The following is a 25,617-nucleotide window of genomic DNA, read 5'->3' as shown; positions in this document are numbered from 1 at the left end:
TGATAAATTGTACAGATCTTATCAGTTATACCTAGCATTGTAGTAATGTGCTTGAACATGTCATTCACAAAGTGCGTCCCGTTGTCGGACGTATGACATCACAAATGCCCCAGCAGGGAAACACTTCCCTGACCAAGAACTTGGCGGCACACCGTGCATCTGGATGAGGGCAGGGGCCTGCTTCCACCCACCGGGAAAAGGGGCATACCACAACAATCAAATATTGAGCCCCATTAAACTGCTTTCCTGTGTCTGCATAATCTATATGCAGTTCTCTGAATGGCCCTTCAGGTTTTGGCAATGTTCCTCTGAGTGTTCGTAACGTCATGCCAGGGTTGTATGTTTGGCATGTGATACATTCTATTATCAGCTTTGTCACATGCTCCTGTAGTCCCGGGGCAAACCAATCTTCCTGTATGTCTGCGATAATGTGCTGCTTTGCATTGTGGGCTGGGAAGTGCAATTGTTGGAATGCTACCTCTAGTAATTTTGAAGGCATCACTAATGTACCAGTGTTATTCTGTCTGAATAATAGATAAGTGGATGACTGGCTACACCCTCTTTTCACCCATGTCTCCTTTTCCTCACTGGACGCATCTTGCTGAAACTCAATAATTTGAGAGACTGGCAATGAGTTGAATCCTTCTGGCTGTGTGTCCTCTACTATCTTTTGTTATATGTACTCACCTATTGAGGGTTTTGGTAAATAGGAGGCTTCCTTGGCGGCAGCGTCCGCTGCCGCATTTCCTAATGAGATGACGTCATCACCTCGTGTGTGGGCCTGACATTTCACAACTGCTACAAGCGTAGGTTCTTTTAACGCGTCACTTAATTCCCCTAATAGTGTTGCATGCTGGACTGGAGACCCGTCGGCCCTTCGGAATCCTCTCCTCCCCATCTTGCTAAACCTCCATGTACTGTTGTTGCCATATAGGCAGAGTCTGTGCAGATGGTGACTGTGTACCCCTTTGCTGTGTGTAATGCTTCTATGAGTGCTACCAGTTCTGCTGCTTGAGCTGAGAAGTGTGGTGGTAATCTTTTCTGTACAATCACTTCAAATTCCCCATCCTCCACCCGAACTACTGCTGCTCCTACATGCTTTTCTCCTGTTTCACAATCTATGGAGGCAGACCCATCAACAAAGTACATTTCTCCGTCTGGCAGTGCATTTTTGTGTACTGTGGGCGTGTCACCATCATCGTCTGTGTATGTGGCACAGTCATGCAGCATCCCATCACGATTGTAGAACTCTTTTCGATTGCGAACACAGTTGCTGTGGGAGCCTGTTCGCAAGTGAAATGTCCTTGCATTACTGCATCTAGTGTTCCACTGTGAAATGCCAGGGGCTTGTGACCCAGGGATGTTTTTTGTGTCAATACAGCTGTCATGAGTGTGCCATTACAATGTGAGAACAAATAGAATTCTCGCTCATAATTAGGAGTCGCGAGAACTGGGGTGGTGGATATCAATTCTTTGAGTGTGTCAAAGGTTGTATACATTTCTTGCGTTCATTGTAATTTGGTGTTTTCCCGCTGTGCTTCCTTGAGTGCCTGTAGCAGGGGTTTTGTGTATGCTGCATAATCTAGTATCCAGGCTCGGCAATAATTACACATGCCAAGGAACTTCTACATCTCATTTACTGTGTTAGGCTCTTTTACTGCTTTTATTGCTGCTGCTCTGTCAGGTATTATTCTCTTACCATCTTTAGATATCAGCTCACCTAAGTATAGCACTTCTGTCAAGCAGTATTGCAGTTTTTGTCTGTCTACCTTGTACCCTTTCTGTGCGAGGTGTGTTAACAGGGTAATGGAATCCTCTCTGCACTCTTTTTCATCTTTACCGCAGACCAATAAATCATCCACGTACTGAATTATTGGACTTGTTGTCTGTATGTTTCCAAGGTCTTCATGCAATATTCTGTTGAAAACACTGGGACTTACACAGTACCCCTGGGGAAATCTGCAGTGCTCATATCTCTTCCCCCCTAGCGTGAATGCTGTCAGGTATCACAAACCTTGGTCGAGTGGAATTGAAAAGAAGGCGTTTTTCAGGTCCACTACTGTAAAATGGGCGGCCTCTGTTGGGATGCTGCATAAAATGGAGGCAGGATTTGGAACAAGACGGAACTCCTTCTGTGCTATGTCATTGAGGGGGCGTAGGTCCTGGATTATCCGCACGCCCCCCTCTTCGCTTTCTTGATCGGGTAAATGCACGTGTTGCAGGGCGAGTTGGATGGTACTATTATTCCCTGTATCATCAATGCACATATTGTGTCTTTTATTCCTTCTTCTGTTTCCCTAGATAGGGGGTATTGCTTTACCCGGGATAAAATAGCTCCGGGCTTGAGCTTTATCTTTACAGGTGTCACTTCATGCAGCAACCCTACATCATGTGGGCCTGTGGTCCACAACTACTGCAGTACTTGGGACATGGCTTCCTCAAAGTATGCTGGTGGTGCTTTAATGACTGCTACGAGAGGTTGTGGCACCTCTCTTCTTTGAATCATTACCTCACAGGGAATTGCGATTTCCATCACTATTTCCCCATCGTCTTCCGTGTCACTAAAAGTTCCTCGTCTGTCAAATTCCGCAGGGCCGTATTGGTGTCGATGCACAGCACTGTACTCCACTGGCATCCCTGCATGTCCATTGCAATTACTGCTATTCTTTGTGATGACACCTATACTGCATGTATATCTAAGGACACTATTGACCCTGGCACTATTTCTGGTTCTGCGATTGGGCGGAAAATAAATTCTGAAGGCACCCTCCATTTTTCACTCTTCAATTCTGGCACTACTCTCGCTAGTATACTCAATCCTTGTATGAACATATCTGTATTTACAGGTATGCCACATGTTTGCGGGAAGTTTGCTTGAGTGTGTATGGCTAACATGGGGCAAATCGCACATATGCCTGGTGTAGAGCACACTATTCGTCTGTCAGTGAAGGATATGGTCATGTTGGGCCTCATTAGGACACAGGCGGTAAGGGGTTTACGGCGGCGTATACAGCGCCGACCCTTACCGCCTGATTCCGAGGTCCCTTAGCGCCATGGAGGTTTTAACACCTGCTTTTAGCAGGTGTTAAAATCCATGGCGCTAAGGGACCTTGTTGTTAATTACGCCACCGTAATTTACGGTGGCGTAATTAACGCCTTCCCCACTCCCATTATGCCCTATGGGGCAAAAATGGGAATGGGGAAGGGTAAATGGGTAAATGGGGACTTACCGCCCCACTCACCTCGGAATGGGGCGGTAAGTCCGCCAACCACCATGACGTAAACGTAGTTTACGCCATGGTGGTAAAGGTACGAACCAGGCGGTAACTTACCGCCTGGGTCGTAATGATGCCCGTTGAGTTTACTGAGAAGATCCCTTCCCAGCAAATTAATGGGCGACTCTTCGTAATACAGCAGGGTTGCCCATGCAGTTTTTCCCCCCATCGTTATGTCTAGCTCTTCAGTGAATGGAACCTCGACCACCGCCCCAGAGAATACTTGCATTTCCAAAGTCCGATTAGAAAGCGGGAACCTGCCCTTTTTGAGGCATGAATTTTTCCGCTCCCGAATCCACCATAAAAACAAATTGTTTGTTTCCTATCGCCGCCCCTACCAGTGGTTCCTCTGCTGCGTTAAGGGTAATCGCCAGTACTGGACACGCAAGTGTTCCCTCTGGGCTGTCCTAAGCTGAATGCCATGGGAGTTCATCAACATCAAAAACATTTCCTGTTACCATCGCTGTTCCTCTACACGGTGTGGGTGCCCCATTTTCAGTGGTGGCATAAGTGTTATTGTGCTTGGGGGGGTATGTTCATGGACCTGGGGTGTGGAGATGTAGAGGCTCTCTGGATGAGGGTGTCCATTCTGTTGTTCGTTTGGATATGAATTAGTTGGCCTGCTTCGACATTCTCTCATTAAATGCCCCCACGTCCCACAACTCCAGCACTGTCCTTGCCCTCTTCCTCAAGGCCCTCCGTACATGGCACCCCCTCCTCGTGGCCCACGGAATCCTCCTCTATTACCTCAGCCGCCTCTCAATGGCCACTGTGGTCCCTCATACTGATTTTCCCCTGACCATGAATCCTGGCCGTTACTGTCCAGTTTGCCGCTATTTGCATTGGTATTCCCATCTGTCCGTCATCCTCCTCCCGCTCCCTTCCTGCCGTGCTGGCTGCTGCTACTGCACTAACCTTCAATAGTTTGCTTTGTACTGATTTAGCCTCATCTGCCAACCGCCGCTGAGCTATCTCCTTTTCCTTCTCTTTGATCTTTTTACAGTGGTGCACTATTATGCTTTGAATTTCAGGCCATCTCTTGGCTTCTATCCCAGCTATTTCATCAAGGGCCTTTGGTACTTCCTTTGGGAGCCACCTTTTCATAATAAAATAAAACAGGGAAGTTGATTGGTCCCAGGACGTGCCCGTTTCTGCTCTCCACATGTCCTGCACCCAAAGAATGAAAGACATAGCATCTTCCTCATCTCCCATTGTACACTGCATTACTGACTGTAAATCTGGAGTGTCTGGCAATGTTTCTCTCAAGGCATCCCACACGCGTGCTTGCACTGTGTTAAATGAGGCCCCTTCATGGCGGTCACAATCTAATGTTATTCCGGGGAACCTCGCCTTCGCCCAGACCCTGTTTGCTTGGTCTCCCACTGCTGATACCAGCAGGCTTTTAACATCCCCCACCGCCAAGGGCACTCCTGCCGTGTGTTTCTCAAATGCATATATCCACTTGCTGGCGCCTCCTGACGGTGGGGGTAACTGTTTGAGCAAGTTGGCTTTGTCCATTTGGGCCCATGGTATGTAATTTGTCCTTCCCGCCCCCCTGCGTATTAGTGGCAGTTGTAGATCCCCCGCCCCCCTTTTTGGTACTCACCTTCTTCCCTTTCTTCCCGACCACCTCCATGCGCCCTGTTCTGTTTGTTAACCTCCCTCTCCACTCTTCCATGGGAGACAACCCCTCCCCAAATGAAGCCCCACCTGTGGCAGTTCCTAGCCTCCTTTCTTCTTCTTCTTGCTACTCTATCTCATACCAATATTCTTCCTCCCTGTCTGATGTCACCACCTCCCTCTTCTAACTCGCGTTCACTGTCAGCTGTGTTTATTTCTATGATTCGCGTGGGCGTATCATTTATTCAAAATAGTATCTCTCCCTTTTTCCATCCATCTTCCCCTGCCCCTATACTCGGCTGGGGTGTCTCATCACGTTCTACCCGCAGGGTGAGTGACCCCCCTTGTTCTCCCATGGCCCTTAGGCGGGACTGTTCAGTTCGAGCCATTGTTAGTCGCAAATCTAGATCTTGTGTAAGTTTCTCAATATCGATTGTAGGGGTACTCACCTGTCCTGTTACTCCTTGACTCTCATACAGGGTTGGGGCTATGGCAGAAGGCTTAAGTGTGGAGGGCGCTGTGGGTTGTGTTACATATACAGGGCCACTATATCCTTCTGCAGGCACTGGTTTTGACAATATGGGATATGCTCGTGTAACCTCTATCCTATTCTCATCCTATGTAATTGCCCTTCACTGCCAGTTGTTGTCAGGGGAGATGTATTACACTCGCCACTTTTCTCTGGGGGCACTTCCTCGAATAGCCACCACAGGTCCAATATTTCCTTCCTGTTTTGCTACTGTTTCCCTTTATATTTTATGAACAGACAGGTGGCAACCATATTTAGTACCGCTTTATCGAAAGACCCTCCTTTTGGCCAAACTTGGGGCAATCCCTCACCCTTCAACTCCGTGACCCATTGGTCATGGTATTTGTTGATCTTCTCTGCATACCCTGGCAGGGTTTTACAAATATGGGCAAAGGGCGTCTCTGCACCCATTGTGCCTGACTGCAAGCGTTACTCAACTGACAATCTTTGCCTTCACTCTTACACTTCTCGTATGGCCAACTCAATAAGTTATGCAACCCTTCTTAAAAGAAATTGACTGGTTACTCACTTTTCATCAATTATAAACCACATACATTTAAGCACACTTTTCTTCGACACAATTTAAAATCAGTTCATTAACGTGTATCAACAAAAAACAATACTTCCACAAAAAACATTTCAACACATACCACGTACAATGAATAACAAAAAACATAAATTCTACCTCACCCTCCCTAGTGCCCCTTCTGCCCCCATTTGATCTTTTCCCCTTATTATACACTCCCTTTATATTTAATTCTCCCCCCTTACTCTACTTGGATTCATGTCTTCCACCCCCACCGGAGATAGGATCCCTTTAACCCCTTTTCACCTTGTGCTCTGTCACTGTCCTAATGGCCATATGCAATAGAAGAGGAGTAGTATTGAATATAGAAAAGACCCAGACCCCCAGGACATTCTCCCCTGTGCTACAGATCTCAGATCTCTACACCTGTTCACCCCAATTTATGCCGTATTTCCCAGAACCTTCTGATCTGACTCCCACCCTCCTTTTAATATCACCCGCACTTGATACTCACGTGTCCATCTTGATCCGAGATCCTCTGGACCTGATCGGTCAGTGCACCGCTCTTCTCTTAAAGACCACACCCGGCGAGTGGTACGGTGGGTTTTGTAAAGGGGGATCCCGTACCCTTTTACCCTATTGCGTGCACACGTCTAGGTGTACTGGTTGCCGTTGGCGGGTAGCTCTTGAGGGAGCGTGCTCTGGGTCATAACAGGGGGACATCTCGTGCCAGAAGGATGAAAAAGAACGCTATGGCGTTGGGGTCACCAATGTAAGTGAGAGGCCCCCAGAAATGCAGTTAATACTCCAATAAAGACAATCAGGACCCTTCCATGGAGGGTATGAGACTAAGACCAATTGCTGGTTATATGAAAAGGCTTTATCTAAAATAGGGCAAGCAGAATCTACTCTGCTCACACCGAGAGCGCTCTGCAGAAAACATGTTACAAATTACTTTTATACAGCAATATCATCAACGAGCAGAGGGAAGGCCTAAGGGGCACATGAACAGTTGGGATTGGTCACTAAGGGCGAACACCTATAGGTGCCATACGGTCGACGGGATGTGGTTGGTTCAGGAATACGTGGTGTAGTGATGATGCTTCTCAGGTCAATCGGTCAGCTGAGCTCATCGAACTGGTATGTGAGATCAGCTACTGTGGTGTTGCTTTTTTGTTAAATAACCATTTGACATTTGCCCTTGTGGCCACACATTCCCATTCATTCACTACCATAATCTGCTTGTCCAGCGAGCTCAGAGACCGAAGGGCTTAAACACTTAGAATGAACGTGGTTCAAATACAGGTTAATTTCTTATTGGGCATAGCTTAACTTTCAACCATGAAATGCAGCGCTTGACTTGTTGAGACAATTCAAAATAGACTGACTAAAGAGGTGAGGCTTTTGAGGTCACTGTGTGATCCGGGGTGTTCTTCTGAGAAACAGCAAAGAGGTCTCTAAATCTAAGACTGGAATGACACTTTAAGAATAGGTCACAAAGGGCACATACCATCTCGGTCATAAGTCTCATTGTGGGGGGGTTAGTGGGTGGTTGTTCAAACATCATTAAATCTCTGCTAATCTACCTTGACACCATGAAGGGTGGAGGAGAATCGAAACAACTTTGGGGTGTAGTTCCGCGTTACACAAAGAAACAGGGCCTTCAGAGATAGGTTTTACATACATGCTTTTTAGACGTGGCCTACTATATTACATTCAGGTTATACTTGTTTAGAATATACTATATTTTCGAGCCGGCTAAATATTCTCATTGTAACAAAATTTGTTATGAAACTAGACATGTGCTTAAGTTAGTGTTCATACTACATTAAAACAGTTCATGGCTCGGGTCTGTACATACGGTCTTCATTCTGGTTGGAGTAATTGGTTACTGTATTGCGTTTGCACAATATCGTACATATATTTACATTTGAACTAAAATATGAGGTAGCTTGGTGCTGGTGTGTACAGTGTTATGCTGGTTATGCATTTCGTTCTTGCAATCTATTTCTCTTAGCAGTGTCATACCATACGTTAATATACATCACACTTTCATGACTGAACTCTAACGTTAGAACTTTTAATTACACAAATATTGTACCATTTGCTAATATGCTTATTGTTCTACTATAATCCTTGTATTATCTTGCATGCAAAAAAGGCACTTTGGCTCTCTTCTTATTAAGGCGCAAACAATCAAACAGACTTGATGGCCGCTTCTAACTGTTGACCCTGTTTTAAGGAAGATGGGATGGTGTTCTTTATGGCCAGGGACTGTTGGGTGTGGGGTGTGGGAGCAGGTTTATAGAGATGAATGACTTCTGCGCTGGCCCCTGTTCTGGGCCGTATCAGGATCAATGAAGTGAGACGGAAGACAGAATGTACAGTGTAAAGTTTGCTGGATTCTTGCGGCTAGTCTCTCATGAGAACCGAACAACTGTAGAGACGGCAAAGGGGAGGAGGTGGGGGAGTAGCTTGATCGTTGTGTGCGTCTGGCTGGGAGAACTGCAGGCCTACGTTGAAACTTCACAACTGTCCTGCCATTACAAAATGGAGTCGGTAGCTCACAAAATGTAGTCTCATTAACTCTGGTCTTACGCTGTCTTAAGGGGGGGTCACAGTACCTAAGGGTATTTCCGCATGAGTGCTCCGGGGCCCTGAGCCCAAAGCAGCCGCAACTGGGCTTACCCAGGAAGTGTAAAGATGGGGGAGGGGGGTTCCAAGACCCCCACCTCCAACACAGCAATTTCCACATAGTGCCTTCTGTATAATGGTAAGAAGTTTAACCATGATTCAAGATTTAACTGGGAGCCAATTTAATTTCCTTAAAATTGGTGATATATGCATGTATCTCGATGTGTGAGGCATTACCATGCTTCAGTGTTTTGCAGGATTTTTTTTAAAGATGTTTAACTGCCTAATCAGGGGACCCCACAATAAGAGTGTTGCAATAATCAATCTTAGATCTGATAATGGTTTCTGAGAGCAGAGAACAAAGTTGTCCCAGGAACCTAAGGTGGTAGTTGTTGGCTCTAAGAATTGAGTTAATCTTCTCCAACATAGAAAGGGTGAGTTGAGTATAAATCCCAAGGTTTTATCATCTGTTGAATAGGGATGCTGAAGCCTGAAAGAACAATGTCACTGTACTTATTAAGGACTGGTTTCAGATACTGCAGGGCTGGAAACAAAAAGAAAGTTGTGGAGGGGTTTTATATAGATATCGAATGACAATGGTCAAATGCAAGAGTCATGTGCACACCACAAACCATGACTTTTGGTTGGGATGAAGAATCTCCCATCTTCACCCTAGAAGTTCTATTAGATAAGAAGTAAGTAATCAAAAGAGTGATATAAGTTGAAACTCCTGGCACCCCTTAAAGTCATTTGACCAAGAGAATGTATTCTAAGCTCTAAAAAGTGGAAGATAACCTCAGAGTATAAAATGCACAATATTTCTCTGATCAGGGATTTGCGATAGGTTATCCATAATATTGATTATCGCAAGTTCTGTCCCGCTCATTGGACAAAAGACAGATTGGAGTGGGCCCAATAGTATGGAGCCCTGTGTGAATTGCTGAAGTTGTAAAGTAGGTGATTTGATCAAGATTTTCAATAGAAACTGGACATTGGTAATAGGACAGTAATTGGATCAGGCCTTTGGATCCAAACTTAATTATTTTAAGAGGAGTAGTTCATGCATGTTGCAATTATTAGGAATGCATGAGTCTCTAAATCAAGTGTCTGTGGGGGCCATGATAGTCAGACTTAATAGCTTGGCACAGACTTTAATGATGTTGAATAAGCAAGGGTTTCTGGGCCACGTTGTGGGATTCAGACTGAATATAATGCACTATTGAAGCAAAAATCACAGAATTGGTGGGGGGACAAAGATCACATTGGGTGTCTGCGACTGAGTGTGCAACACATATGCTATCTTCTTGTGGCTACAAGTACTAGGAAGAAGAGAATCTAGGGTCTCGCATTGCATAAGGTGCACACGTGAAACATTTCTGCTCGGTTACTGCAGAAGAGAAAACCCCGCAATTTGTTTGAGGAAGGCAGTTGCGGTCAGAGGCTGTAACTAAGTGTTGAACACATATGTCACCTTCTTGTTGCTTCTATATTATTAAAGACAGAATCCTAGTGAGCGCAGTGTATGAAATACATGCATGTGAATATTTATGTCAGGGGGGGCGTGGCCTGAGCTCAAAGAGTGAGGAAGCTCCTGGATAGACCTCTCGTCATGATCCTTACTACGATCCTGAACACTAATGGTATGCGAGGTCCCAAGAAGAGCTGCACGCATTTAAGGATGTGTAAAGCGTTCGCCTAGCTCCGCAGTGAAAGAATGGCAAAAATCAGAGCTGTATGACCGAGGAAGAGAAGCTGTAACTGTGAGACCTGAGGCCGGCAAGATGGCGGACGCCGCGGCAACCCCGAAATGAGGAGGAGGGGCAACAACCAGAGAGCCGTCCCACCGAACCAACTGCTGCGAACAGTGGAAGAGGTCCCTTACTGACGACGCAAGCAAGAACTGCTGGCAGCCAGACGCCGAGCCCAGGACAAACTGACACTGAACGGAGGAGCAGCAGACCGGAAGCAAGGCGAGCCGGTCCCCACAACGCGCCAGGCTTGCCTGACGAAGAGGCGGATGAAGGGCAAAGGACCACATACTGTCCAGCAACTGGAGGTGAGGAGCGCGGGGGGCGCAGCAACGTCAAACCGTGGCAGCATGCCATGGGACCACACGGGGGACTGGACAGAACAGCAGCGCTGCAAGGTGAGGGCAGTGACAACCCCGCTGCGAATCTGGACAGCTGCAGCAATATAACACTGAGGGTCCGGACAAACAGGGCGTGTACTGCGAGGGATAGTAGTGCATGACGCGCTTCCCCTGTAAGAAGGCGTAGCGCCTGTGGGCAACACACAGTGCGATCACCACTCATGAGGGACACGGCAATATAAGCCACGCAACAGTGCCCAAAGCCTACATTAGAGAGGTACGCCACTGGTAGGCTGCCCACTGTGGGCCAACGGGGCGCTCTCATAAGCACGCAAGCGGACAAGAGCCTGAACGCCATATGGTTCATAGCAGCCCGTAGGGCAAATCCAAGAGCACACGGGCGTGCAGCACAACGTGGCAGAAGCTTGCATCAGTGTCGCTACTAAAGGCCCCATTAGTACTATCTATGACCTGATTGGGTGGAGGGCACGCTGATAAATGGCAATGTAGCTGCCCGCACTGCTACCCCTCGAACACAGCAAACTCTGGTGACAACAAGACACGAGAAGTGAAAAAGGGCAGCTTGTATCTGGAAGGAACAAGGGGGAGATACTCCCGAACACACACGGCCAGGGACAAACGGACCACCCAAGCAGGTGGATAAGACAACACTGGGGAGCTTCCTCTGCTTGCTGAAATCAACGAGATCATAAAGTACATAGTGCGCCACAACTGAACACCCCAACACAAGCCTGTGGGTGTGAGGAACTAGAAGTACTGAACAGGGGATCGGGTACACCCACTGCCACATGGGATCTGGAACTCTACCACAAAACTAGGAGCACCGCACAATCCCCGGAACCAGGGGCCACATCCACTTCATCTGCTCCACAATTGGCCCAAATGAACACCAGAGCTACGAGCGAGTAACCTGCCATACCACGCTGAACAGACCCCTGTACTCTAGATAATGCTAATAAAGCTAAGTGTGGCTTAGTCAATGCCAGAAGCAACCAAAGATAGCCACCACTAGGCAACACCTGCCTCACACTTGAGTTGGTGATCCCAGCACTTCGGACCAGTGGCTGGGCCCTGGATAACCACTAAACGTCATCAACACCAATACAGCAACTATGCCCTCAACCAAAGGCAAAAAGGACCCCACCATCATGGACTCCTTTAACGCGGCCAGACCCAAGGAGCAGCCGCAGGGTGCAGTGGAGCCGCCAAAAGGCCAAACTCCCACGGTGGCCGGAGCTAATGAGAACCAGATACTAGATGCGATTGAGAACATTTATTGACACAAAAATTCAAGAGATCAAATCAGATACTCAACTGATACGCCAAGATGTTCGCAACCTTACGGAAAGGGTCATGACCACCGAAACGGAGCCGAAGGAAATGATGGCCACTACCAAGGATCTTGAAAAGAGGCTGTCGGAACTGGAGAAGAAAAATGTGACACTAGAGGCCCGATCAGAAGATGCTGAAGGGCAGAACCGGCGAAACAACGTTCACCTCCTAGGAATTCCAGAAGGGATGGAAGGCTCAAACTCCACAGACTTCGTGGAGAACTTAATACTTCAGGAAGTCGGAGCGGGCAGTCTCTCACAGCGTTTTGTGGTGGAAAGAGCCCACAGATCCTTGCAGAAAAAATGCCACCAGGCTCCCACCCCCGCCCCATGATAGCGAGGATCCTGAATTCCGTGACAGGGAAACCATCCTGAAATATTCAAGAGAAGGTGGGGAGATCCGATGTGACAACTCTACCATAGCCATATATCCAGATTACCCACCGGCACCGGAGCCGAAGGAAATGATGGCCACTACCAAGGATCTTGAAAAGAGGCTGTCGGAACTGGAGAAGAAAAATGTGACACTAGAGGCCCGATCAGAAGATGCTGAAGGGCAGAACCGGCGAAACAACGTTCACCTCCTAGGAATTCCAGAAGGGATGGAAGGCTCAAACTCCACAGACTTCGTGGAGAACTTAATACTTCAGGAAGTCGGAGCGGGCAGTCTCTCACAGCGTTTTGTGGTGGAAAGAGCCCACAGATCCTTGCAGAAAAAATGCCACCAGGCTCCCACCCCCGCCCCATGATAGCGAGGATCCTGAATTCCGTGACAGGGAAACCATCCTGAAATATTCAAGAGAAGGTGGGGAGATCCGATGTGACAACTCTACCATAGCCATATATCCAGATTACCCACCGGCAGTGCAACGACAAAGTAACTCCTTCGTGCCGATTAAGGCTAGACTCAGAAAATTGAACCTTAAATACATGTTGATGTACCCAGCGGCGACCCGTATTTCTTGAAACACCAGCGGAGGCCACGATGTGGCTAGAGCATAACAACCTAGACCGGGGCGAAGAGGCTGTCACCTGAGAACCACAAGGTCTGGAAAGAAGAAGGGAGAGGGGGGAGCACGATAACTGAAGGGATGACTGGAGTGTTACAACTAACTGATTCACACCTATAGTTACCGTATCCAAGAACTACATGAACGACAGGGGAAAAACCGGACCTCCTGCTTTGCGACTGGAAGTCCCACCCCGTGAATCGTTAGGTGTTGGTCTGTTGCCAACACCACATGACCCGCACATGACGGCCCAGACAGATCAAGGAGGTGCGGGGGCGCTCGAGGCGCTGCATTTGGTATGCGACTGCTGAGCGTAGTTTTTTGGTTCTAAATGTGTTTGTTATTGTTCAAGTTCTGAATTCTTCGACCAAAGTGACAAGCAAAGTGTGGCAAGTGCAGGAATCAAGTAGTGAATGGACTGGGGTGAAGGCTATTCGCACCATAGGGGAGGATGGGGGAGTGCATGATGGGGGATGGGTGTGCGGACATGGGATGTTTTGGGGGAAGTGCACAATATTGATATGACTGCAGACATCAAGGTGTTAACCTGGAACTTCAAGGGACAGGGCACATACATGCGTAGGAACCGAGTGAAGTCCTTCCTCAAGAGGAAAAGAGTGTCTATTGCAAGAGCCCCACCTAACGCAGCAAACCATTTACATCTGGGTTGGCGATTTTAACTGTGTGCGAGACTGGGAGCTCGATAAATCCAGCCAACCAGCTGCTAGAAATGAGGCGGCAATGGGGGTGCTGAACACGCTACTAGGGGCCCTGGACCTAGTGGATGTGTGGAGGGAACTGCACCCAACTGATAGAAGCTATTCCTACTTCTCCTCGCCACACCACCTGTACACCAGGATCGATTATATATTTATGGCTAGGACGTAACTAGCACAGATGGAAGAGGCGCAATACATGGGCAGGTCAATATCCAACGCACTGACAGACCAAGCCTTCAGGGAAGACCTAAGAAAAAAACTAGAGGAATATATTGAGATAAATGTGGGCAGTGTAGAAAGGTGGAGCACACTCTGGGAGGCCATGAAGGTGGTGGTGCGGGGCGAGGTCATTGCTAGCATGGGGGGCACCAGGAAAACACGACTGGAACTGGAAAGATGGGAAAACAAAATAAAACAAAAAGAATCACAAATGTTGGACACAAGCGAGAACCATCAGGCGTTGGCGCAGCTAAGGGGTAACTGCAGGGACGCATGGGGAAGGTTTTCGAAATTCGGCTACTCAGTTAAAACAGCCATAGCACATGCAGAGGGCAATAAGCCAGGTATACTGCTGGCGTGGCTGTGCAGGAGGGAACCCCCAAAGCACCCGACCACAGAACTAAAAGATGAAACGGTCACGACACACAAAACGCAGCAAAAGATTAATGATACCTTTCGGGACTTCTACTCCCGCCTGTATGGGCACGAACGGCTAGTGCCCCAAGAAGATATACTGGGTACGCTTGAGGAAAATAGGCCTGCCCAAACTAGGAGCAGCTCAGAGGGAGGAGTTAGAGATGGACATAACAGCGGAAGACATATCAGTGACAATCATATCCCTTGCCTCGAGCAAAACACCCGGGAGTGACGGGCTCCCTCCGGAGTTCTATAAGACATACGAGTCCACTGTGTCCCCGGTGTTGCTAGAAGTGTTCATGGAAGCAAAGGAGAAAGGGATACTGCCATAATCTATGAGGGAGACACTAGTGGTCCCGATAACCAAACCAGGACAGCCAACAGATGATTGTGACTCATATCGCCCACTAGCAATGATGAACTACGATGTCAAGATCTTAACCACAATATTTGCTAAGCGGCTGAAGAGGGTAATAGGAGGTTTGATCCACTGTAATCAGATTGGTTTCATCCCGGGACGCAGCACTGCGTTGAACATACACAGGCACCAGCACGTACTGGCACAAACTGCAAATTCTCAGGCAGAGTACGCCATTCTATCCCCAGATGCAGTCAAAGCATTTGATTCAATATATGGGAATGGCTGGTGGCAAAATTAAAGGAGTTTGGATTCCGGGAACAATTAATCAAATGGGTGCAAATACTATATATAGCCCAAAAGCGAGAGTCAAAACTGGGGGGCTAGTCTCACCAGCCTGGGACATACAGAGAGGTACTAGGCATGGTTGCCCACTGTCTCCGATGCTCTATGTCCTGGGGCTGGAACCAATAGCAATCTACCTGAGGAAACAGTTCCCAGAAGCGGCCATTTAGGTGGGCAGTGTCGGCCACCTGGTGTCATTGTATGCGGACGATGTGATTCTGTATTTATGGGACCCGACCCTAAACGTCCCGGTGATGCTAAACATACTAGATAACTATGCGAGGGTATCTGGGATCAGATTTAGCAGAACCAAATCCTGCATATTCCCAATCACAAGCCTAAGTGGAAAGGAACCTGGGGAACTACCTGAGGTGGGGATCCGTTGGGAACTGGAATCGTTTAGGTACCTGGGGTAAACATACGTCACACACCCGAGCTAATGTACGAAAACAACACAGCAGCAGTGGTAAATGGTTTGAGGAGCTCCATGAAATTATGGTCCAAGCTGCCGCTGTCTCTGATGGGCAGGGTGGCTATTACCAAAATTATTATTTTGACAAGATTCCTGTACTACTTCCACAACATGCACTACTACATCAAGGTGTCATTCTTCCGCCTACTGGAGACATTGCTCTGGGAATTCCTGTGGGGGGCGGCCCGACACCAGCGTTCGTTAGCAACACTGTGCTTGCCCTACAAGGAAGGCGGGGTGCAGATACCAAACTTAGAAAAATACTACGTAGCGGCCCAATTTAGTCATACAGTAAAATGGTTAGCAGACAAGCCCACCTCTGAGATGGAACCATTGCAGAGACTGGTGGCCCCTACAAAGCTAAAAGAGATATTATGGGTGGTGTTAGGTTGCCTGGGACACTCCCCGGTGGTGATACTGGGAAGGAAGATATGGAACAGGGCAGTGACAACACTGAAACTCAGCAATCCCTACTCGCCTGAGGTGCCACTTGCGGCTGACGTCTGCAAAACCAAAGATGACTTGGCAATAGTGAGGCGATGGGAAGAATGGGGCATACACACCTGGGGGGACCTATACGAAATCACTGCAGGAAAAAGATGGGGTGCCTAGTGGTCAGTTCCTTTTGTACCAAAGAGCTCGAAAGGCAGCCAAAGCGAAATGGAAAGGCTGGCCCGAAGAGCCACCAACGGACATCTTGCTAACACTAATGTACAACTTAAGCGACGGCTGGCGGCCGATCTCCAGACTATACAGCAAACTCACAGACACGCCCAACCCCAAAAGCGCAGTACTGAAAGACTTATGGCAAAGGGACCTGGGCACAGACATATCTGAGAATGAATGGGAAAGTGTACTGAGGTACCCCAAGGAGGTATCCAGAAACCCCCGCTTCAGACTGATACAACTAAATGTACTGTACCACACTTACATGATCCCATGCAGGGTAGCCAGGTTCAACAAGAATGTGCAGCCACTATGCCCGTGGTGTGGGACTGGGGAAGCTGACTTAAAGCATATGTTCTGGATGTGTGCCCGAGTGCACAGGTTCTGGATAAAAATCGAACAAGCATGCAGAAAGCCTGGCATAGTTAGATATGATTGGTCACCGAAGGAGTGCCTGCTCGGGGCATTCCCCAGAATCAGCAAATATAAGCATCTGATGAGGTTCATGGACATGGCATGCATACTGGCCAAAAGGTCTATTGCGATGGCCTGGAAATCGGCTAGTGTCCCGCAATATACGAGATGGCACAGTGAGTTTGAGCGGTGGGCAGAGGCGGAAACTAAGGTATGGATGGATGGTGTGAGTAGAGCAGGATCCGAAGGAAGCGATACATGTGAAGCCTGGAAGGCGCTAATCAGGGACATGTTTCACCCGTCAGACGATAAACCCCCCTGAAAAACAACAATTGGTTTATGCAGAAGCGGCTATCCAACTGAAACCCAACCAACCACCCTGAAACCCACAAGGGCAAGATAATAACTAGACTCAGGTCCTGGACATGCACGTCAACGGACTAGACGAGATACAATGTGTAGGGGAGGACTGGTCCAGGAGACCCCTCTCGCCTGCGTTTCTTCCCCAGGTGAGGGCTATGGCTCATTGGGCGTTCCCTCGTGCCACCCGGGCCCAGGTGGTGGAGGGCTCACCCACTGGAGACATTGCCCACACGTATCGAGTGCCCACATGTATTGATTGCCACACAAATTTAGCTAGGCCCAGAAACCATTCTTTGCCCAGTAAAGATGGTGTGAGCTCAGCGCACTGTAGCGCGGCCCCCACCCTTGGAGAGTCACATCCCTGTTGCCGCAGCACCCTGGCAGATCCGCTGCGAGCACGTTCCCACGAACAAGACGGACATGAGCTAGCGCAATACGCTAACAATGTAACAGTTCACCTCCCACAGTGTACTATCACTATCAGCATGACCCGGCCAGCAGGCCTGAACAATGAGAAGAACGGTAAAATAGTCATCTGATGGCAGACAGTCTTTATATATATGTATATATTAATGTCAAGACCTCTTGCAAAGTATGCTTTCTTCCACAAAATCTCCTATATTACAAACGCCTGTAGAATGTATTAAAATGAGAGAGCATGCTCCCATGATATAAGCAATGGCGAGCTCACACCATTGCAGGTGGATGCTAATAATAAAGGAACGCTCCAGGGATCTGTTTGTTGCGTGTATCACTGGGCAGCCTACCTCCCATGGTTTTGCGCCATAACTAAAGCTAATGCTGCTAGAGCCCCTTATGTGCCACCACCGTCACGTACAGTGGCGGGTCGTTTTCTATGTACTCCACTGATCCAACTACTACCTCATTTACTGCGAATGTATATGCATGTAACTAAAACACTGTAGCTGCTAGAATATAATGTACAAATATGGTGCTCGGACTGGGTATAATCGAGACACATCCAGCAAAGGTTAAATGCATGTTTTGAAGTGAGTTTAAATAAGTATTATAGAAAGTGTTCAAATGTTTGCGATGTCTTTACCTACATTCAGCAACACACGAGGGAGATACCTTTGTGAATGCGTACAAGGTCTCGATGTATCCCCCTCCCACCCTGCGAAGGCTGCCAAGACATGAGAACAGAGGCCCGCTCTGTGCTATCACACCTCCCCCGACCCGACTGGAGCCGCTTCAAAGATTTGTAGCCCCACTGCAGCACCCAAGGCCGCGGCCAGCCACCTGCATTATTTACAGCACAGCAGTAAACCTTTGTCTAAACTCAAGCGCCCCCTCGTAAACCCCACAACCCACCGGACCGTCTCAGACTTATGGCCCTGTGCAATCAGGACACCCAACACTTTGACAACACACAGCGAAACATCCATAACCACTTCTAACAAGACAGAAAGACCTGTACCACCCGCCCCAGTCCCCGAAGCTTAGCCCCTCGACCTATGGCCCCGGTCAACAGGACACGGGTAACCAGGCCTCGATATATTACCTCCAGACCCCTCACAAGGTGCATTCCTCCTGTGTTGCATTAACCTATAAAATAACCTATTGGAAGATTTACTAAAGAGAATACCACTGTAAATGACTGAATGACTGCGGTGTGCATGGCCGAGGGCAAGTAAGTCAGAAAAGGCATTCATCTCTGCCACAGGCAGCATTGGCACACCAACACTGCCCGGATGAACTCAAGCCGACCTGCCAGGCCCAGCCCAACCCACGAGGGTGACCAATGACGTCCTTCAGCCAAGACCAACCACGCCGCAGCAGCACCTATAGTTAGTCGTCGCCACCCAATCCCAATGAACTTGTGCCCCCTATAGTATGTAGGTTTTGATGACGTTTTTTGTAAATATATACGCCTGTCTTTGCTATTGTCAGACAGAGCGCTCTCGGAGTTTGCAGAGTTCTTTGCATGCCCAATTCTGATTGATAAACTCCCATTTACGCTCACCCGCACTCTGTCTTGGCCTTATTCCCATTTTGGGAGAGTCCTTCATTGTCTCTCATTGCGGGGAGGATCGTGCTGTTTGGGGACGCTTGCTTTCAGTGGTGACCCCGATAGCGTGATTTTTATTTCTTCCTAACTCCTTATAACCGTCCCCTTTTGGCACGAGAATCTCCGGTCGAAAAGGGATACGCACGGTGAGCCGGCTCCGGGAGGCTGCCCGCCAACGGCGACTGGTACACTAAGAAGTGCGCACTCAATAGAGAGGGGGTACGGGATCCCGGTTGAAAAATCCCCTTTGAGTACCGCTCGCCGGAGCCGGGGCTGACTGTTGAGCTGACGGCGACACTGCCTGGACGGACCCAGTTTCGGAGACTATCGGTTCAAGACGGGCACGTGAGTACTGAGTGCGAGCGATTTTAAAGGGAGCGGGGAGAGAAGTGTAGGACAGGAAACGAAGAGGGGGTACGCAGATCTACTAAGGATCATCTTAAATTTTCCTTGCTTTTTCTTTGCATATGGCCATTAGGATCAAGAGGTGAATAAGAGATAAAAGTGACGGGAACCTTACTCCGAAAGGGGGTGGAAGGCGGCGCCGCATAGTGCTATCTTGACTAGTACTGGGAATATATGAAGAAGTGGAGTATAAAATAAAAGTGTTCAGCAAAAGGGGACACTGAGAGTACATTAGTGACCGCTATTACTTTCTTCCTTTCTTTTCTTTAAGGGTAGGGGGGAGAATAAAGAACTGTGATTAGCACAAACTTAGGGAGACAGTAAGAGAAAAAGAGTACTATTAGAAGGGGGGAAAAGCAGGTTAATATCTATATATATGCGCATCTAGATATTCAAATAAGACGAACAGGGACAGCCGGCTAGGGAGGAAAGGGAGGGCAGCTTGAATGGTGAATTGAGTGGTGCCAAGAGGTGTGTGCACCTCGTATGTGCTAGAAGAGATTTTGATGTTGTGAATGTATGAAGCGGTTATAAATGCATAATAGTTAAATGGTCATGATAAGTGTGGTCGGATAAAACTTTTTTCCCTTTTCAGATAACGTCAATATAGTGAAGTGAGTGAGTACCTTTTTGATTTCCAGGCTGACGTTGTCAAAATAAGGGATGGGTTGCTCTTGTATGTGCCCCCCAAAGAGAACAGAATAGACATTGTGTACGGGCAGTTCTGTATTGTGCAGTCAGGGAGGAGGGGAGCACAAAGGGAGCCAACATTGAATGCGAAGTAAAATATAAAGAATAACATTGATACTGCATTTACATTGTAGTTGCAAACACACGGAGACACACCAGCACTAGGAGGGCACAGAGATGGGGGCCGAAACACCCTTATCACATATTTGTAAGAATCTCCCAGGGTACGCGGAGCGGATTAAAAAATATCACGACCAATGGGTGACCGAGCTCAAGGGGGAGGGGTTACCTCAGATTTGCCCGAGGGAGGGTCATTTGATAAAAGTGTTCTGGATACGGTGGCCACATGCATTTTTCTAAAATACAAAGGAAAGCAGCTGCAAAATAGGAGGGAAATATTAGATCTTTGGAGGTTATTTGAAGAGATACCACCGCCTAAAACACCAGCATTAAGTCCTGATCTCCCATCCACCACAGACAATCCACTACTGATACAGAAAGATGTCAAAGAAGTGCCAAGTGTAGCGCCACCAGTGGAGGTAATAAGTTTGTACCCGATATTAAAGAAGCCTGTGCCCGCAGAAGGGTACAGTGACCCCACTTACATACCTCCCCCGAAAGATACTACACCCCACCGGCCCACGGCACCTCTGCCATATGAAAGCACGAGGGAGCGAGCCCAGGCAGGCACACAAAGGGTAGATATAGAGAAGCTCACAGATGATTTAGAGTCAAGACTGTCGATAGCAAAAGACGAGCTCTCAAGGATAAAAGACATATGCGAACGAACAGCACTAGATGCAACTAGATCAGGGCGTACGTCCAGAACACCAGGTGAACATAGAAAGCCCGAAGAGGGGTGGAAAAAGGGCGAGATCCTGTTCAGAATTGAGGAAGAACCAACGCGAATAATAGAAGTAGGGCCCCGAGAGGGAGATGTTGTAAATGAAGAAAGGCTTGGGGGAATTAGTGAGGAATTGCTGTGTGATATAAGGGACGAGTTAGAAGAAAGCGACAGGTTGAGTATGGCGATGGGAGGGGGAAGCGAGGGGGAGGAAGGTACGTGTTCAATGAGAACACTGGACGATGAATGGACGGGGCGATTAAGGAACAGAGTGGGGAAAATGGCATCACTGGGAACATCAGCAGCCAAAACGGGCCCGGATGGGACGACGAAAGGAAAGCTACAGCTCCCGTTGATACACAGGGGAGGAGGGAGGCCCAATTATATCCCATGGGCACAGATGGATAAAGCCAATTTATTAAAGCTATTGCCCCCGTTATCAGGAGGGGCAAGTAAGTGGATATATGCCTTTGAGAAACATACTGCTGGGGTACCCCTAGCTATAGGAGATGTGAAAAGTCTGCTTGTGTCAGCAGTAGGCGATCAGGCTGAAAGAGTATGGGTAAAAGCCGGTTTCCCGGGAGTAACGTTAGACTGTGACCGCCATGATGGGGCATCCTTTAACACAGTGCGTGCCAGGGTGTGGGATGCCTTACGCAAAACATTCCCAGACACACCGGACTTACAGTCAGTGATGCAGTGTACAATGAATGACGGGGAGGAGGCTATGGATTACATTTTTCGGGTCCAAGAGATGTGGAGAGCAGAAACGGGCACGCCCTGGTATCAATCGACATCTTTATTTTATTTTATTATAAAGAGAGGGCTCCCAAAGGAAGTGCAGAAGGCGCTTGACAAGATAGCAGGTATTGAAGCAAAGGGATGGCCAGAAATTCAGAGCATAATAGTACACCATTGTAAACGAATAAAGGAGAGGGAGAAGGAGGTGGCGCAGAAAAGATTGGCAGACGAGGCGAAGTTAGTACAGTCAAAGCTAGTGAAGGTTGCAGCAGCAGTAGCCGCGCTCCCACACAGTAGAGAGGGAGATGATGAGGAGGAGGGGCTGATAGCACTCCAAGGAAGGGTGGCAACTAATTGGGCGGGAACAGCACAACGGCAGTGGACTGAGCAGGAGCAAGGTGGAAGTCCGCAGTGGCAAGAGTGGACCCCTCGAGGGGGACGAGGTGGGTACAGGGGCCGGAGAGGAGGCGGACAGGGGTACGGGGGAATGGGAGGAAACGGATGGCAGGGTCCCAGGGGCCCCCAGGGGAATTGCTGGAACTGTGGACGATGGGGGCATTACTCCAGGGAGTGCAGAAGTAGACAACACAATGGGTTCCAGGAGGAGGAGAATTATGGTCATCCACACCCAGGGAGCCCATATGGTCTTCCAATGGGACAGCAGCAACTAAGAAACCCCGGCCAGGGTACCACGGGCCAGCAACAGGGACCCCAGTATAGGACACAGAACCACCCACAAAACAATGACAGTATGCAATACACGCCAGGTAACCCTTTCGCGACAACAGCAAACGGGGCCCCCGCGCCAGCACCTTACAGTGGCATGTCAGTGGTTTCAGGGAGTGTTTTTAATGAGGGAGGGGCGATGAGATACCCCGCATAGGACAGCCCACAGAGAACACTTGCGTGTCCAGTTCTATCCACCACCTACAATGCAGCAGAGGAACCATTGGTAGGGGCGCAGATAGGAGACAAGCAGTTTATATTCATGGTTGATTCGGGAGCGGAGAAATCATGTGTCAGAGAGGGCCGATTCCCGTTATCTAACAGGAAGTTAGAGACGCAGGGGTTCTCTGGGGCTGTAATTGAAGTTCCTTACACAGAAGCTTTGGATATAACGGTGGGGGGCAAAACTGTAAAGGCACCCTTACTGTATTATGAGCATTCACCCATAAATGTATTAGGGAGGGATCTCCTAAGCAAACTTAACATGACCATATCATTTACCGAGAGAGGGATAGTGTGTTCCACACCCGGGATATGCCCCTTGCGTGCAATGTTGGTAGTGCAAGCCTACACAACCACACAGGAAATACGAGGGCTGCCACAAAATGAGGAAATGTTTATCAAAGGGCTGAAGACACTGGCCCTCATAATTCCCGAGCTAAGAAGCATGGACTGGAGGATTCCGGCGGAGTTCCTCTTCCGCCCCATAGTATGTCCCAACACAGCACCAGGATCAGTGGTATCATTAGACTTGCACGCTGTACAAGTGTCAGCAAAGAGGATCGCTGTGATTGGAGTGGACGAGGAAGGGTGTGAGTGGCGCACAGTGCTGTGCACAAACGCCAACATCGCCCTACGAGAGGTAACAGATGAGGATCTCTTTTCAGACACGGAAGGGGATGGTGAGATTGTAATGGAAATAGCGATGCCCTGTGATATTTTAATACAAGCAAGGGAGACCCCCGTCCAATTGATGACAGTGGTAGGAGCACCACCGTCGTTTTTTGATGACGACATGAGGCTCGTACCAAACAACTTATGGACAACAGGCCCCCATGATGTGGGACTGTTGCATGGAGTACAACCTGTGGTAATAAAACTAAAGCAAGGAGCAATTTTACCGCGAGTTAAACAGTATCCTTTGTCTCGTGAAGCTGAAGAAGGGATAAAAGAGACAATAAATGCCCTACTAGCACAAGGGATAATAGTGCCTTCAAACTCCCCATGTAACACCTGTATTTATCCAATCAAAAAAGCAAAAGGGGGGTCTTGGAGGATGATACAGGACTTACGCCCCCTCAATGATGTAATTCAGAAGGAGTTCCCTCTAGTCCCGAACCCTGCATCAATACTATGCAGCATCCCGAAAGAGGCATCACATTTCACAGTAGTAGATTTGAAAAACGCATTTTTCTCTATACCCCTGGCTGAAGAGAGTAGATACCTTACCGCCTTCACACTGGGGGGTAAAAGATATGAACATTGCAGATTACCACAGGGTTACTGCGAGAGCCCAAGCATCTTCAACCGCGTATTACATGAAGACCTAGGAAACCTATCAGTTGAGAGCACCATTATTCAGTACGTAGACGATTTACTAGTCTGCGCACGAAACGAAGAGAAATGCAGAACAGATTCCATAACATTACTGACTTTGCTGGCCAACAAGGGGTACAAAGTGGACAAGGGAAAGCTACAATACTGTCTGACAGAGGTCCTGTACCTAGGACAGCTAATTTCAAGAGATGGGAAAAGAATAATACCAGACAGAGTAGAAGCCATAAGATCAGTAAGAGAACCCACAACAGTAAAAGACATGCAGAAATTTTTGGGAATGTGCAATTACTGCCGAGCATGGATATTAGATTATGCGGCATACACCAGGCCCCTATTACAAGCATTAAAGGTGGCCCAACAGGAGAACAGGAAGATGGAATGGACGGAAGAGATGAGTTCCTCTTTCCAGACATTAAAAGATTTGATTTCAAGCGCCCCAGTACTCGCAAACCCTGATTATGGACGCGAGTTTTACCTATTCTCACACTGCAAAGAAACACTGATGACAGCAGTCCTGACACAAAAAACGTCCTTAGGACAAAAGCCATTGGCTTACTATAGTGGTACTTTAGATGCCGTGATGCAGGGCCATTTCGCGTGCGAGCAATCACTCGCTGCAGCCGCATTCGCGATTGAAAAAAGTGCCACAATAGTAATGGGCTGCCCTGTGACATTGTTTGTGGAACATTCATTATTTGCAATACTAGAGAGATCAAAAAGCACACTGACCACACAGCGGGCGACCGCCTACGAGATTATATTGTCCAGTGCCAACATCCATATAGTGAGATGCAAGACAGTGAACCCCGCCACATTAATTACCGAAGCGTGCACACTGGAAGACATGCAGAACCACGATTGCGCAACCTACACAGGAGAAAGAGGGGAGGACACAGTGGTGTGTGAGAACGCTCTAAGCGAGGGGGAAGTGTACTTTGTGGATGGGTCCGCATCAATTGACGTGGACACGGGAGAGAAACACGTTGGCATGGCAGTGGTGAGGTTAGAAGACGGTGAGTATGAAACACTGGTACAATACCGCCTCCCATCACATTACTCCGCACAGGCAGCAGAACTGATTGCGCTCATAGAAGCACTACATGCAGCAAAGGGTTGTGCAGTGACGATATACACAGACTCAGCTTACATGACAACGACAGTACATGGAGGACTGGCAAGATGGGGGCATAGGGGATTTAGGCGGGCAGACGGAACACCAGTACAGCATGCAGAATTGTTGAAAGAGTTAATTGAGGCCCTGCAAAACCCTACTGCAGTAGCAATAGTAAAGTGCCAAGCACATACGTCCAACACAGATGTTGTGTCTTTAGGAAACGCGGCAGCGGACGCTGCCGCCAAGGAGGCTTCCTATTTTCAGAAAAATGACACAGGTGAGTACATGCTTAAGAACAAGAGAAACGACGAGCCCCCAGAAGGATATAATATGATGCCCATACCACAAATAATAGAATTGCAGGAAGGAGCCAGTGCAGAGGAAAAATTAATGTGGACAAAGCGAGGGTGCAGCAAGTCAGGAACAGACCTGCTGTGGCGGCAAAATAACTCGGGGAAAGTGGTAATGCCAATACAGCTATTAGAGATTGCATTTCAACAGCT

Source organism: Ambystoma mexicanum, chromosome 14, assembly GCF_040938575.1.
Source record: "Ambystoma mexicanum isolate Mex_15411 chromosome 14, UKY_AmexF1_1, whole genome shotgun sequence".
NCBI classification, from domain to species: Eukaryota; Metazoa; Chordata; class Amphibia; order Caudata; family Ambystomatidae; genus Ambystoma; species Ambystoma mexicanum.
This window is presented reverse-complemented; position numbering follows the sequence as displayed.